Source organism: Dasypus novemcinctus, chromosome 25 (assembly GCF_030445035.2).
Source record: "Dasypus novemcinctus isolate mDasNov1 chromosome 25, mDasNov1.1.hap2, whole genome shotgun sequence".
Taxonomy (NCBI): domain Eukaryota; kingdom Metazoa; phylum Chordata; class Mammalia; order Cingulata; family Dasypodidae; genus Dasypus; species Dasypus novemcinctus.
Window position 1 is genome coordinate 40,233,158 of NC_080697.1, and position 12,906 is coordinate 40,246,063.

Sequence of the window (12,906 nt, forward strand, 5' to 3'; positions counted from 1 at the left end):
GATTTGTCAAAGACAGTAATTCATCAGGAATAATAAAAGCATGAAACTGTGGCAGCAAAGAAGAGGGACAACTGGAATAATCTGGGCAAGTCAACAGCAGTTTCTTAGAAAAAGTTACACCTAAGCTTTGTCTTGAAAAATGAATTCATTATGGACAATACATAAAACTTTCAACTATGAAATTTCACAGGCAGCCATTCTTTAGAGATTGTGTGTGGTGTGTGATTTTAGACTGCCATTTTATTAGAGGTTTGAAAGAGATCAAGATTTTTTTGAGCAATACACCAGGTTCATATTGGAACTCTTCAATGCATTTTTTGGCTTTTAACTTACTAAAATAGTGATTTCTCTGATACCACAGTGCTGTCTTGATTTGGTCCCATTTTTCAAATCAGTATATAGGTGCCTGAGCCTCATCTCTGTCAGTTTAGACAAGTCACTTTATCTCTTTATGTCTCTGTAAATCTCCATTTCTGTATCTACACCACTAGGATTTTAAAGTATGGTCTGGCTAACACTCAGGAATAAATATCCTAATGGATCTTGTATTGAGGGAAAAAAAAAAAACCACTGAAATGATCAGTGCTATGTAATTCAATATTGTAATAATACAACTTCCTCATACAAACCCCTACCCACATTACCAGTCAAATTATGGTTCTTTTTTATAAGAATATTTTGAACGCTCAAATGCAAATTTAATTTTTCAATGTTAAATATTCATCTTCTGACCATTAAAATAGATATGGAAACTAAAGTTTAAAGAGATAAAGTGATCTGCCCAAGGTGACATGCCTAAAAATTGGCCTCATAGAATGCCATTGCAAATTTTAGCCAAAGAACTCAATTAGAGGCAAGTATTATTCAAATAGTTGAAATAATTTTGAGGGAATACTGATGGAATTTAAAGATACTCTTCCTTAATTTACTGAGTTTAACTTTCCTTTTGATAAATTTAGAAGTTAATAATTAAAACTTCTTTTATCTTTTTTCCAAGATAATATGAGGGAAAGAAAGATTAAGATTTAGCTACATATTTCATTCCTTAACAAATATTTACTGCCCTCCTAATATATGTAATGAATTTTGTAGACCAGTGGTTTTCAACTTGTAGCACACCCATCCACCAGGGAACATTTGACAATTCTGGAGATAGTTTTTGGTTGTCAAAACTGGGCAGGGGCTCCAGTGGCAACTGGTGAGTGAAGGCCAAGGATGCTATTAAACAGTCTACAATGCACAGGGAAGTGCCCCACTACCAAGAATCTGGCTCAAAATATTAAAAATATCAAGACTGTGAATCCTTCTGACTCCTGTGCCACAACCACTGACTTTCATAAGTGATTCACCTTCACATTAAAAAATCCAACAATTCAACAGTCATCAATTTAGTGCATCACTCTGGTTGAAATTTTCAGGATAATTATTCCATCTATTATTTGACCCCATCTGTTACTACTCATCATATTGTTAAGACTTTGTAGCATGATGTGGAGAAAAGGGTTAGAGCATTTTAGAAACTTTGGGTGGCATATATTACTGAACACAAACAACTTCATCCTCAATAACAGGTGCTGTAAACCCAGATTTTCAAAGTAACTGATACTGCACTGTACCGAATTCTGTCTGTATGGGTACAGATCCAAAGATTAATTATATCCCAGTGAGCTATGAGAATTATTCCTGATGTACAGATGGAGAAAGTTATATAGATTAGTTAAGTGACTTGCCCAAGGCTTTTTAAGGGATGAGATTTAAGTTCTGAAATGTATAAGCATAATGTGCACAGACTGGTACATCACTGTACACTTGTTTGCAATTGTAAATGCCTCAAGCCAACCAATTAACAGTTAGGGAAAAATGAGTATCTGTTTCATTTACTTGCCTTATTGTGTTATATTATCCATATAAATCCTGGCTTCTGCTCCCACGATTTTAGCTAAGAAAGCATTTGGCATATACAGTCCTCCTCCCTTTCTAATAAATCATTTGATGTAGAAAACTTCATCAACCTCTTCCTTTAAGAACCAGGTAAGATTTTTAAAAGGCATAACAACAACAACAACAAAAACTTTTAGTTATGAGGTATAAATATCTCAATCTCAAAAATATAAATCCCAGATTTTAAGATGCTGGAAATAAATGCTTCTCCAGCTCATATGGTTGAGCAGGTAGTGCTTTTTTTTATCATTTTGAAGACAGTTAATATGACATTACATGATGATTTATTTATTTGAGCAATTCACTCATTTCATGTGAAACCCCACCTCACCTTTGCAGGAATGGTTTAGCTTTTTCTTGTTGCCAGTAATTTGGTTAGATCTGATAGATGTTCAAAAGATTATAAAAGTTTGTTTTTAAATTTTGCATTTCCATGGATTATTCCTAAGAACTATACTTCTGTCTGTTCATGCCAGATCAACCCACCTTAACATCATATTGAGTCATACAGGTGAGCTTTGAGCATACCTGGTTATTCCTGATACTGGGTCAACCTTCCCACCCACACTGCCTGGAAACTCCCCTTCCTCCTCACCTGCACAGATTACTCTCAGTGATCTTGATCTCCCCGTATGTGTCTCTGTCTCTAAATGACCTTCTTGTGGCCTTCTGAACTTTGTTGTTTGTGCGGTAGCTCCCCATAGTTTGAATAGTGACTTCTCCTGATGGTTTTCATTGTTCTTGAGATGCTGTGCTAATGTAAAAATAAATTCAGTCTCTAGTTCACAGCTATGTAGAAAACAATTCATGGTTTTGGTCCATTACCAAAACAATCCAAGTCATGTTCATTCTGCCATTAGAGGAGGGCATTTGGCTATTTACTTGCATCACATAATATCTTCCTAAGATATAAAAAGAATTATTGTCCAGAAAGTATTTTCTAAGATCTTATGAGAGTCTCAAAGGGAATGCTGTATTTCCCTCAAAATAATGACAAGTACATACCATCAATGTTTAAAATGAATCAGAATGACCATAAGTATGGGAACAGATGTAGAGTAATCGGGCCTACATACTCTGCTGGGGGGTGATGCAAAATGCTGCACCAAATTTAGAAAACAGTTTGAAGTTATTTGCTAGATTTTAAGATACCTATAACCAATGACTCAATACTGTCTTTCCCTGGCATATACATAAATGCCTAGTAATGTATATGCATGCACATACGTACCTATATAAATGTATAAGAACTTTCATAGCAACATTTTAAATAATAACCCCAAATTGGAAACAAACCAGCAGAATGGATAAATAAATTGGAATATAGTCATACAATGAAATACTATACAGTAATGAAAATTACAAGCTATAGCTATGTATAATAAATTGGATGAATCTTGCAAATACTGTGTCAAGTGACAGAGCAAAGACACAAAAGAGAACTTACTGATTATTTATTTATATAAAGTTATAGAAAGACAGGCACTAAAGTCCTTAATGTCTGTACTTAAGTGGTATAATTATAAAGGAAAGAAAAGGAATTACTATAAAAGTCAGGTTACCGGTAACCTTTGAAGGGAGGGGTAGGGAAAGTGATTTGGTGCAACATTAGGAGGCCCTGGGATACTTAAAATGTACTCCTTTTCCAAATCCATTTTTTAAATTAAAGCAGTTACAGATTTACAGATAAATCATTCATATAACTTCCCCAACTCCCCACCCCTCCACACACAGCTATCCCTATTATTAATGTTTTACATTAGTGTGGTACATTTTCTACAATTGGGAAACCATTATTACAATTATAAAATATAGTGGATAACTACATTAGGGTTTATTCCTCAGGTTGTATAGTTCTGTTGTTGTTGTTTGTAATTTTAATTCTGTTACCATATACACAACCTAAAATTTCCCATTGAATATGTGCTTCTAAATCAATTGTGAGTACATTGACATTCATGTTGTAACATTCACTGTGCTGCTCATTACTTTTCTGTGCACTTCTGAGTCTACTGTTGCATTTTACAATTTAAAAGATGGTATGCCTATTTGAAACAGGTTCTGTGGATAAAGACATTTTTTTCCTTATGGATACCAATTTCTTTAAGCAGAAATATTGATTTTTCTAGGCAAAATAATATTGGCCTGCACATACAAAGATGCCTCCATCTTTTGGAATATGGAACCTTCCTTTTTGCTCCAGCAAGCTGCCTGGTTCTCTGCTTATCAGTTATCTGGCCTGATGATCAGAGTAAAACACAGGTGTTCAAGGAAAGGACAAAGGGTTCGTGAGATGGATGGGCTGTCGTCTTACCAAGAGTGAGCCCGTTCCTGGGTGATGGCCCTTCACTAAAATAGGCTCAAAATAAGGTTTGGAATTGAGTTACTGATAAAGTACCAAAGACCAGTGTACTGTAGTGATGTAAGATTTCAACAAGGAGGACATTAAGTGGGGAATATGTAGGAATCTCTGTATCTATCTTTGCAACTTTTAATTTTAAAGTTATTCCAAAATACAAACGTTATTTAAAAAGCACACACTAAAAAGTAGAAAGTATTAATGATAGTACATCACATCTTATCTCTTTTCCCCAGGAGCTGTCAACAAACACAATAGAGAGTATTAGACAACATAATTTAGCCCGTTCTCCTTAAGTTTCCATAATGAGAGAACTATCTTAGAGATACAAATATGGGGCATTTACTTCTGGTTTCTTTCACCAAATACCCTTCCTCATTCTGTCTTCTGTAGAGAGGAAAGAATAATTGAGTCAATGGGTGAGACTGAAAGCAGGAATTGTCTGAGTGACTCAAGCACATACAAGTTTTAATTTATATACATATATACATAATTTATTTTTAAAAGATACATAGATCACACCAAATGTTACATTAAAAAAATATAGGGGATTCTCATATGCCCCACTCCCCATACCCCCCACTTTTCCCACATCAGCAACTTCTTTCATTAGTGTGGTACATTCACTGCATTTGATGAATACATTTTGAAGCACTGCTACACAGCATGGATTATAGTTTACACTCCTTCCCACTCAATTCTGTAGGTTATGGCAGGGTATATAATGGCTTGTCTCTGTCATTGCAATGTCATTCAGGACAATTTCAAGTCCTGAAAATGCCTCCATATTATACCTCTTTTTCCCTCTCCCTGACTTCAGCAACTCTAGTGGCCACTATATCCACATCGATGATACAATTTCTTCCATTACTAGAATCAAAATAATTCTATAGTAGAATACCAGTAAGTCCATATTTTATTCCCCAGTCCTGAGGATTCTGGGATGGTGGTGCTCATTCCATTTCTTAAATGAAAGGGGGCTTCAATCGCACATGGCTGATGGATGGGGCTCTCCTGCTTGCACTTATAGACCCTCTTGATTCCTTGGTGTGGTGGTTGTCCATCCTCGCCTCCTTGTTAGCTGTCCTGGGTGACTCCAACAAACTGGAGCATAGGTGTGGCAACTCCACTGAAGTCCAAGGCCCAATGGGCACCACTGAACTCCAGAGCTATCTGACATAAGCGTAAGACCTGGATGTCTCTGTAGACCTCAGGAGCACCAGTACCTGGGGTAGTATCTACTTTGGCTCTCTATGAGATCTTGCTGAGATGTGCATAAGCACATCCCTCTGATGACCTCTGAACTCATTTTGAAGTCTTTTAGCCATATAAGCTCATTTGTCTTTACCATTTCCCCCTTTTATTCAAGGTCTTTCCAGTTGCATCACCAGCCCATGCTCGGCAGTAATCCCTAAGTGCCAGAGAAGCTCATTCCCCCAAGTCACATCCCATGCTGGAGGGAAGGTAATACATTTATATGCTGAGTTTGGCTTAGATAGCGGCCACATTTGAGCAACATGGAGGCTCTCAGGAGGTAACTCTTAGGTACCTTGCAACACTAGGCCAAGTTAAAATTCCAAGCACAAAAGTCTCATAAGCATAGTTGTCAGTAACAAGGGCCCAAAAATGGATGATCCTTCTTCACTAGTCATTTACACTGTACTTGGAGGATTCCCGGAGAATGTGGAAGAGCTCTCCAAGATGGAAAGCCAGCACTCCCTCAGTTGTCACGTGAATCTCTACTCAATGTGGCAATACCCAGTGAACATCTGAACATACCTATATACCTTATATGCATGCCCAGGTGAACTCCCTTCCATGCATCCCCCATCAGTGACACCCCACACCAATGCTCCTCTCCTGCCATAGTTGAATCCCTCTGTGATCCAACACTTCTTAAAAAATGAAGCCAAATATATTGCCAAATTCAATTAATAGGAAAATGAGATAGTAATGATAGGTTTAAACACAAGAAATAAAATACATAATAATTTAGGAAAACTAAAAAATATTTGGGGTATTAAAAAAATGAAAAATATTTTTAAAAACTTTTCATGTTTTGCCTTTCATTGCTGTAATAACTGTTGTTCTGTGTATAAAGTGGCAATTTCTTCCATTTCTTCCACAGTGTCTTGTTTTTTTTTCCCATTAGGTCTTGAAAGAAATTTTAGGTTACAGTAAAGACATGTACAGAATATAGGGGACTCCCATATAGCCAACATCCTCCCTCTTTTTCCCCCTTCCCTACTAATGGTCTTTTTACCTGTGGGTGGTATATTTGTTACAACTGATGTAGAAATATTGAAACATAGCTACTAACCATGGTCAGTAGTTACATTATGGTTTACATATTAAGCCATACTCTTATATAAATTTTTGGTGAAATTTAACATGGCCTGCATTCATCATTGCAAGATCATGCAGAATGCTTCCATTGCCCCCTAATTACCCTATCTTCCATCTATTCTAATACTTCTTTCCTCTCCCCTTGGGGCCCTCAGCAACCACCAGACTTCACTGTGTAAAGGACAAGATTCATAGATACTTGCGACAATGCTGAGGGCTTGACACAGTAGTCGAAACTCCCATATTAGGCCACCCATTCTCTTTAGAGACACCCTCCCCTCTGTTTGAGAACATATTGGGCCTCCCCATGATGGGAATACAACACCTTCCCACTCATTATATGGGTTCCCACCCACTGATATAACACACTATGATAAGATGAACACCCACACTCCCTAGAAGCCTGCCCCAGGTGCACCCTGTGCTGAATGCCTCACTACCCAACAGCGTAAACTAGTAACCTTTCCTTGTCATATTGTCAAGAGTTTTCTCAACATTGTAGTTCTGAACACATACCTGCCAATCCCCCATGCTCACCTGCTCCTTCCCCTGACCCTCTCCCCAGTTCCATGGACCATCTGACCCGTCTTCCCGACCCTAGACCCCTTTCAAGCTTGGACCACCCAACCCAAGAGTATTCCTATACCCCTGTCATATCCCTTCTTTGAACAACTACTCTCTTACACCTTATCATAGATTTCGTCCATGTGGGTGTAGGCTCACTATCTTCTTCTCCCTTTATATTTCTTGTAAGCCTAATACACCACATAAACATATCAAAAAAAATCGCATGATCATCTCTATAGATACAGAAAAACTTTCAACAAAGTACAGCACCCTTTCCTGATTAAAAACACTGCAAAAGATAGGAATAGAAGGAAACTTCCTGAACCTGATAAAGGGTGTATATGAAAAACCCACAGCTTACACCATATACAATGATGAAATCCTAAAAGCTTTCCTTCCAAGATAAGAAATAAGACCGGGATGCCCACTGTCACCACTCTTATTTAACATTGTTAGAAGTACATGCTTGAGACTGATGCAACAAAAATATATGAAAGTCATCCAAATTGGAAAGGAAGAAGTCAAAATTTCACTATTTGCAGATGACATGATCCTATACATACAAAACCCTGAGAAATCTTTAACAAAGCTTCTCAAACTTATGAGTACATTAAAGTTGCAAGTTATAAGATCAATGCATAAAAATCAGTAGTATTTCTGTACACAGTGAGCAATCTGAGGAGGAAATCAAGAAAAAAAATATCATTTACAATATTACCTGAAAAAATTAAATACCTAGGAATAAATTTAACTAAATATACAAATGATTTACACACAGAAAATTATACAACACTGTTAAAAGAAATTAAAGAAGACTTAAATAGATGGAAGAATATTCTTTCTCATGGGTAGGAAGACTAAATATCATTGAGATGTCTGTCCTACCCAAACTAATCTACAGATTTAATGCAATCCCAATAAAAATCAACAGAGCATTTTTTGCTGAATTTGAAAAACTAGCTATGAAATTTATTTGGAAGGGCAAGAGGTCCCAAATAGCTAAAGACATTTTTTCTTGAAAAAGAAAAATGAAATCAGGGGAATTACATTACCTGACTTTAAAACATACTACAAAGCAACAGTAGTCAAAACTGCGTAGTATTAGCACAAGGATAGACATACTGACCAATGGAACCATATTGAGAGTTCTAACACAGATCCTCGCATATATAGTCATCTGATATTTGTCAAGGCCACAAGCCCACTCAACTGGGAGAGAATGGCCTCTTCAACAAAGAGTGCTTGGAGAACTTGATATCCATTTCCAAAAGAATGAGAGCAGAACACCATCTCACACCTTATACAAAAATCAACTTAAGGTGGATCAAAGATCTAAATATAAGAGCCAAGACCATAAAGACCTCAAAAGATAATGTAGGAAAGGATCTACAGGAACTTGTAATAGGAAATGGCTTCATGAACTTCACACCCAAAGCATGAGCGGCAAAAGAAAAAAATAGATTAATGGGACCTCCTCAACTGAAACCTTTTGCACTCAAAGGAGTTTGTCAAGAAAGTGAAAAGATAGCCTACTCAATGGGACAAAATTTTGGTAACCATAAATCTGATAGATGCCTAATATCCATCATTATAAAGAAATTTTGTATCTCAAAAATAAAAAGACGATTAACCCATTTAAAAAATGGGCAAGTGATGTGAACAGACACTTCTCCAAAGAAGAAATTCAAATGATAAAAAGGACATGAAAAGATGATCAACATCATCTTTAGCTATTAAGGACATGCAAATCAAAACTACAATGAGATACCATCTTATACCCATTAGATTGGCAGCTTTAAAAAAAAAACAGAGGACTACAAGTATTGGAGAGGATGTGGAGGAATGGGAACACTCATCCACTGCTGGTGGGTATGTAGAATGGTCCAGCCATTGTGGAAGACAGTTTGGTGGTTCCTCAAAAAACTATGATTTGCCATATGATCCAGCAACTGCACTGCTGGATATATACCCAGAATTGAAAACAAGGACACAAATCGATATATACACACCAATGTTCATGGTGGCATTATTCATTATTGCCAAAAGTTGGAATCAACCCAAATGCCCATCAACAGATGAATGGATAAACAAAATGTGGTGTTTACATACAATGGAATACTACTCAGCTGAAGAAGGAATACAGTACTAACACATGAGATAACATGGATGAATCTTGAGGATCTTATGTTGAGTGAAGCAAGCCAGGCATTGAAGGACAACTACTACATGACCTCTCTGATATGAATTAAGCAACTCGAGACATCTCAGAGAGCTAGAGTCTGGAAGATAGGTTTACAGGAAATAGAAAGGGAGAAGTAGGTTTTAATTTTTAACGCCTCTTCTCCCTATGCATACAGTCTCCTCCTCTGAAAGCAGATGTGCCCTTGATGGGACTGCAATTTGCTCTCTTGTACTGTGATGGAGAGAATTAGTATAATTTTAGGGAATGTTGCAACATGGAAATATTAGAACGTCCACTTTGCCTAGATTTAAGCATGCCCTTCAATTCAGCTTTTAAAAAATAAAGCTAATGTTTTTATCTCCATCTGTCTGATTTCTATATTTACTTTTTTTAGATTATGAATTTAGAAATTAGTTCTGTTTTATTGGCAATAGTTTAGTGTCAGTATAGTAAGCATATGTGATTTTTAACCTACTTCTCTAATCTCTGATTCCCTTGCCCAATTCCAAGTTGCCAAGATCTGTACAAGGTTGAAACCCCAGACTGCATATATTCTCATTCAGATCCAGATGTGAAACATGAAAAAAATTTTTTTAATAGGTCTTTGATAATGTAATTTGAATTTTTCAAAGCACCTGCTATCTTCTAGTCCCTGATGCAGAGAATCCAGTATAGTTTTCTTCATTGAGCCTCATGTTAGATAGATAGAGAGATAGATAGAATTTTATACAATATTTATTTTGCAACCACAGGATTTAAGAGTTCAAAATTAAGGAATATAAAATAGATTTGTGGTGAACCTCTGAATAACTGTTTCTCTATGTGTGTTTTAGCATCTGCTTGCTAATAAAATAGACAAGATAACAGAGTAAATACATATTTAAAATTTATTTAATATATCTTGAATAAATATTAAGTCCCTTAAGGATTTTCTCCCTATTTTTTAGTCTTTCCCTTTTCTGAAATTTCAGTGGGATGACTGAGTTCATTTGCCTTGTTAGCATTGAAAGAGAAATTTAGATACATTTTTCATTGCCTGGTTGGACATCTAAATGTTCAGTTGATCTTGAACTTCAGAATTATGTCTGAAGTTCTTCAGAATTATGCATTTTTTTTTCTCCCATACTGTGCCTCCTGGACATGGCTTTGATCTCTTCTACTTTTCTGCCTACTTCCCAAGTTCTGCTTAGGAAATTCTGCCTGAGTTGATGCACTTGCAGAAGTATCATTTTTCTCCTTTTCATAGAAATCAGATTCAGTATCAACATTCTTCCTTTAATTTTTATCAAGGCTTGGAAATTGAAATATAGATAGAAAAATAGATAGATTGATAGGTATTTTAAAATTCCAAGACTTCACATCCCTGTCAATTCCTAACTCGTATTTAATTCTTTTTCTGATTAACAGCATCAAAATGACTAAACATTTATGTATAATGGACCTTAAGTGGCAAGAAGTCATTCATAGGAAGTAATTTAATATATATACCATAAAAGGCAAATTAGGGATTGGAAAGAATGGCTGCATTTATTTATCAGACTTAACTTCTCATGTGCTTGTGGATTAGATAACACTATGGTAAAAAAACAAAAGTACAACCATGAAACCGACTTTAAGAAATGCATCCACCCCCACCCCAGGCCAGTAAATAGATTTCCTAACCCCATTTAAGTCCAAACCTCAATATGATTCTGGATAAAATGTTGACTTTTCTAAAGTAACCTGAATAATTAGGAGAATTTAAAAATTCATGAAATATACCAAGCATTTACAAGGATTCATCTCTTACTTTACTTTAAAGAAGTCATTTCACTTTTATTGTCCACTAATATATCTCCTCAAAGAATCCAGAAGGATTTATTGCAAGTCAGTTGTGACTAGAGGAGTCTAAGAATTTTGAATTCCATTTAGACTCCTGTCTTAACCTAACCAAATTCAACTTCCTCTTTCACTTTTAAAACTGGCACTTTATTTGCTGAAGTGTATGATGAGAGTAGAATATTCAGACAAAGGTCCTGTGACCCCATCACAGCATGCACATGACAACACTCCATGTCATATATAAAAGCAGTGTTTAAGGAGATTGACAAAGATGTCTTCTCCTTGCCATCTGCATATCCTTTCTTACAGAATCATGTGATCCTACATGTTTACCTTCATGATCCCAAATGTAATCCCTACTCCTGCCCTCTATAATATTTTATTTTTAGCTATGTTCTTCCAGTATTTGAGGCTTGCACTTACCATATGTGTTTTAAATTGGCCTGTTATTCAACTCTTGGCCTTACGTAGTACCCTGGATAGGAAGTGCTACTTTAAAGTCAACCATTTTGAACCTAATCTGAAATTCCAGTCATTTTATAAGTAATAGGTCTGGTCAACCCCACTTTCCAAGGTGAATAGAAGGTGAGATGTCGGAGTGATTAATGTACTCAGCAAAACATTTATTCCCTAGAGCGTGATTTGAGGAGTTGTGCTAGAAGTGCTTTCTTGTAACATATTCATTTTTATTTCATGTTTTTCCCTAAATATGAAATAACAATATTGGTGACTTAGTAAGCAAATAATAGAATAGTCTGCACTTAGTGGGGGTAAAGAAAAGCTTTTATTTATCTCCAATCACTCCTTCAAATATGCTCTATTCTACCTTTTTTCTCTGTCACTTGATGATGTTTTGGACATAACAGTCTTATATAAATAGGTTAGTTCCACATATAAAAAAGTCATGTTAGATTTAAATAACACTTCATTCTCACTTCTAATTCAAAACCTCCGGCATTTACTCACAGCTGCACCCACATCTGCATTCCCCAGGTCTAATCAATGGCTCATAGATCTATCATGGAAGGAATACTTTCATTGCATTCTTTTTTTTTTTTTTTTTTTTAATTTTTTTTATTTTTTATTGACTTTGTAATAATATTACATTAAAAATATATATGTGAGGTCCCATTCAACCCCACCCCCCCACCCCCCCCTCTCCCCCCCCCCCCCAACAACACTCGTTCCCATCATCATGACACATCCATTGTATTTGGTAAGTACATCTTTGGGCACCTCTGCACCTCATATACATTGGTTCACATCATGGCCCATACTCTCCTCTATTCCATCAAGTGGGCCCTGTGAGGATTTACAATGTCCGGTGATTACCTCTGAAGCACCATCTTTGTCTAACTCCTTCTCTTTACCTCTTCTGGCTCATTCAGTATTGATGGGGGCAGGGAGCAAATATTAAAGGAAAGGGATTTTTTAATATACCTGCTTGTTTGTTGCTTTACCTTAGTTGGTTCTGCTAAACATTTGTCAGCAGACTGACACAGGCTTCTTACTGATTCCCAGTGTGGCAAGTGTTGAAACGCTGACTCTTGCAGGGGTTGCAGTTTCTTGACATCTTGTTTTAGTCCTCATAGATTCTCCTGGTGGGTAAACACCCCACAAACTGCCTCTTGGTAAGATCTTGTAAGGGTAGCCGGCCTTGTTGTGAGGTGTCTTCAAGACCGTTCAATTC